Source organism: Cyclopterus lumpus, chromosome 23 (assembly GCF_009769545.1).
Source record: "Cyclopterus lumpus isolate fCycLum1 chromosome 23, fCycLum1.pri, whole genome shotgun sequence".
Taxonomy (NCBI): Eukaryota; Metazoa; Chordata; class Actinopteri; order Perciformes; family Cyclopteridae; genus Cyclopterus; species Cyclopterus lumpus.
In genome coordinates, this window is record NC_046988.1 from 12969365 (window position 1) to 12974364 (window position 5000).

General features: G+C 44.2%; 1 protein-coding gene across 1 annotated transcript in view; it reads right to left on the minus strand.

Moving 5' to 3' along the window:
- Window positions 1–5000, minus strand: part of snd1 (staphylococcal nuclease and tudor domain containing 1) — a 150507-nt gene that overhangs the window by 9829 nt on the left and 135678 nt on the right. The gene's annotated exons all lie outside the window — the stretch shown is intronic.

Genomic DNA, 5000 nt, shown 5'->3' on the forward strand with positions numbered 1-5000 from the left:
TCTTGCTGACGCACACAACTCCAACGTTTTAATAAGGATCTTAAGCGAGTCTTTGCAAACGCTCGTCGAAGGTGTGCGAACGCTCCTTTATATTTTATCTCTGCAGTGGAGAAAGTGACGGAAATGAGGTCGAGGTCGATACGCCGGGCTTCGTCGCTGCCGGTGATTGATAATAATTGCGCCGGGCTCGGGGAGTGACGGACACTTCCCATTTGTAATCGACTTGTAATTGGTAAACCGAAGATTATTAGCTTGTGACGCTAATGAACTTTGGGCAGATTCATGTCAGATGTATCTGACAAAAACTAACAACAAAAAAGATATCAGTGAGTCCGAGTGAGTCGAAGATAGCTGCCGCGGGCACTTATTACTCGCGTACCCAATCGGGTAGAGAGAGGAAAATAAATGCATCGTGCATGTAGTCATTTGTTGAGTCCACTATCTTTAAAAAGATATTAGCCTAGAGGCGCGCGCACACACACAGTTCGTGTCTCCCTACTGTACGCCTTCACTTAAAATGATAAAAGAGAGGCATAACTGTCAACTCAGTGAGAGTTCACAGGGCAGAACCGGCTGATGCAAGTTGCAAACAATTGCAGATAACAGCATTTATGAGGCCGACGGCAGATCCGACCCGAGTGCCTCTCCACTTTAATTCCTGGAGATTATTGTTCATCATGAGGAAAGACTAAATGCAAATTAGCATCTCAGTTCCTCGCAAGCTCAAGTTTGGATAACAGGAATAGCTAAAAAGGTTCAGAAGAAGAAGAAAAAAAAAACAACACATGGCCAGGAGGAGTGAATGAATCTTGAGTACTGCGAGTTGAGCGAGTGATGTGCAGAAGGTGAGAGTAAGGAAGAGCGATGGAGAGCACAGGGAAGAGTTAACAAGAATGAAGTGGAGAGCATTGGGAAGAAAAGAGGCGGTGGGAAGGAGAGGGTGATGTTGTGGAACTGGGAGAAAAGAATGGAGGACACCAGACTGAACAATGAGCGGAGAGACGCATTAAGAAGGATGAAGAGAGAGAGAAGTGTTTTAGGGAGTGTGAGTGTGTGTGTGTGTGTGTGTGTGTGTGTGTGTGTGTCCCAGTGTGGCAACTCGCCATGCTAGCAGTGGTGAGTTGATGGTGCCAGGACAATTTAGGGATGGCTTAGTCCATCCACTGTGGCCTGAGGTGGAGAAGGCATGACGTCAGTGTGTCCGGTCGGAGCAGGAGAGAAGAACTCAAAAAGGTGGGGGAGGAAAAGAAAGACAGCTTGCTTGTACACACACACACACACACACACACACACACATAGAGAAACAAACACACACACACACACACACACACACACACACACACTAGGGCCCAACAGGAAGGTTTTAAATTACAAGTTTGGCCAGCATCCATCACCTTTTAGTTAACAAATGATCATATTTTAACTGGAATGATAACGCTGCAATAGAACTAATATCAAAGTCACACTCCTGCGCCGGCTTCGCTACTTTCTTGTGCGTGCCGAGGCCCCCTCTCGATGACACTCGCCACTTACCTTCATTCTCGCAATTTGAGACGGCGAAAATCAATGCATTCCTATTGGCGCATTTACTAGATTTCATATACCAAAGTGGGGAAATAGCGATTGCCGCTCACAACTCAAGAATCATAGCTGCCAAGAGGCAATCAGACCAAATAACACGGTTGACACCGCTCTAACTGCGGCTGCCAAGAGGAACCATTACCGTTGAGCTTTTGCGAAGCAGCTCATTTATGAAAACCAACATGAAGATAGCATATGCACAATTGGCTGCCACTTTGCGTGACAGCCGTAAGCAGCAGACAATCTACAGCGGTGCTTCGCCTTGGGCCACGACGTAAGTTTCTTTTCTAAAGCTCTATGTCTGCATTTAAAATGTCTGGGAGGTGACGGAGAGGGAGAGCAGGTGGAGAAACAAATGGATGAGTAATGTGATCGGTAAGGCTACGGAGATGTATTCTTTAAGAGAAAATATAGTAGATGGAGGACCCGATTTGAAACTAGCATGACGGTTACGGTTACTGTGCCTACTTGTATGTAACGCGAAGTACATTAATGTCTCGTTTCCCACGCCTGTGCCGGTGATAAAGCAATGATATCACTCAGTGACGATAATCTAAATATCAAAGCCTCGTAAACAACACATGATATGCCAGATGTATGGCAGATGAAACTTTATGCTACGACATTAAAATCCTCTTAATTGTTGAGTGTTCAGAATGCTTGTGCAATGACTGCAAACGGTATGGAATACGCATTAATGAGCCCTCTGATTCAGGCTCTGGTGGTCAGTTCACACTATTTAGGGCAATGCCAGCTGCACTTGCCCGTGCTTCATAATCCATCGACACCTCTGGGTCAAATCCCCCTGAACAAATACAGATTATCCATAGTGATGTTTGGCTTACGGACGACCCCGCCTCCTACTTCCTGCGTTCCTCTTAACGTCCCACTTCCCTCCAATCAGATGCCGGCAGCTGGCATGCATATGATCATCTCTTCGCCTACACTTTCACAATTGACTGTTCTATCCTGTGCTCTGAAAAGTGTTGTATAGCTATAACAAAAGCCATCCATATGGTGTACATAGCGGGAATCCGCAAATGTAGGGCTCGAGGCAGAAATGCACTCGAGAAAAAAAAGAAAAAAGGGCATAAAACCCCCCAAATGGATGAATATCCCTCTCTCTTCTCCCTCTTGGGATAATGCCATCCTCTGGTATTAACCTTCAGTGCACTTATGACTGACTATTGATAGACACTGAAGTGCCAGTGAACATTACGGCCCATCTGTTACGCAATGCTTAGTGCGAGAGTACAGATTACAATGACCGCGTTCCAATCCCCTGCAATGGATAATGAATAAAGAATAGAGCCAAAACGGAACAGATAGGAAGGACAAAAGTCACTTTTTTTTGCATGGAGGCTGATGAGTCTGGATGAGGGAGAGGAGAGAAAGGAGGACCGGGGCTTAGGGTGAGCCAGCTTGGATAAGACACCATCAAAAAGTCAAGGGCATGTTTCCATAGAAGAGGGGAAAAGCATGAGGGCACGGATCCAGAGGGTAACAAACGGTCTTATCTTTGGAAACATTTTTTTGGGGGTCTACGCCGCCCATGCAGTGTAGCCCGTTTTCTGATGCCGCACCGGCACCAGCTGCAGTGCTGCTCGTGAAAATGCACGTCGCATACAAGTCAGTATTTACAGGACTAAAATGCCTTCGTCCAAAGCAGTCCAAAAGAGCATTAAAATATAAATAAATAAGGAGGGCCAAAACTGTACCATTCAATTAAATGAATCTTACGATTATTTTCTCTTTTCAACGATTGTTTTTGTAAATAAAATAGTTAAAATGTCACATAGTTTCAAGGCGAGTTCTTTAAATGTCTAGTCACCCCTGGCACATCAAGTTTAAACCTCAAAGACCAGACAAGGGAATCATTGAAGCGACGTCACTGGTCGTCAGACAGAGTTTTGATGAAGCACTTCCTTTGCTGGTCAATGCAGATCTACAGTATACGTAACCATGATCACACACCATTTCATTTAATTTCTTTTGAGATTAAATTGGCCCAATCGCACAACGACTTTGTTTGTTTGGAAGCAGCCGTAACGGGGCGGAGTTATCGTCTAGAAGTACCGCTCCGGCTTACTTTAAAACCCTCACTTGTAGGCACATTGACAACAGCCTTTTCTCCAGATCTAAATATTGGTCTGTAGCCAGCAAGGGAAAAGGCAAATGCAGGAGATGCAGCTGTTGAATACTAAAGAGAAACCATTTGATCTAACAAAAGCTAAATCAGTGCAGTCTATGTAAGCCTTTTAGCCCGATAGCTGAAAGGTTTAAATCATTGTCATTTGTCTATAGGGTCCATTGCCCAGAGACTGCATTACGGCTCCTTGCTACTCTTTAGAGGTCAGGGGTCAATACAATGATACACAGTAGAGTTATTGACTGACTTAGGCGGGAAGTGCTTTTATCCGGGATGTACGAGAAGGAGTTATTAACTACGTCTCCACGGGAGAGTGAACGAATGTCTTCACATACGTTGTCTTCCCACCACACTAATTTGGACAAATGTATAATGGTATTAGGTTTTCCACCAATCACACTCTCCACATTTCTCCATGACTTACAATTCTCTAATAAATTGCACGAGCGGCTCATATTGGGTTCATGCGGAAGCAATCATTACGACGGGCAATAAATATCCTCCATTTTTTCTTTTATCTTTGATGTACAGAGCGGCTTCGACTCTGCTGGTCAAATTAGCATAATGAGAGGAAAGTAAATGAGCCGCCGCGGCGTGGTTTGACAAAAATGGCCGCCATCCGGGGGCAAATTGCAGAGGTGTTTAAAGTGTTGATGGTGTGGCCGTGTGATTGAAGAGAGAGAGAGAGACGCGGGTACGTTGTGTCTCTTGTGTTCACGTTGCAACATTAAGTGGGACACTAGCTTTAATTTAGAATTTATAATATAGAAAAATCCATACGTGACAAACTCAGAGATGGAAACGATCGCATGTTAGCATGCAAATGTATTTACTGGACCGTTGGGTTTAGACGTTTTACACTAAGTACACAAGGGGCCAGTTTTTAGAGTGTGTGTTAAGTAAACACTTTCTACCATTTGATCGAACGATACAAATATTGATCCATACTGTGCGTTTTGATGAGCACTGTGAGCCACTGAATAACAAGAAGTAGGTTGAGAAAAATAAGCCTTATTTTGAAAAAAGAAAAAAGGGAAGAAAAAGTAGGGCTGGGAAATCAATAGTAAAATGTACAGAAAACTGACATTATGAATTCCTCTAATAACTGTTCAATAATAGATTTTTCCAAAGACAGTTCACTACCGTTGCAAGATATGAGAGAGGGAGTATTTTTAATTGCCTCTCAACATGTCGATGGCGAGTCCGCGGCTCATAGCCAGCGGCGCTAACGGCACCAACGGTGCAAACTACGGCAAAAGATCAGTCTGAG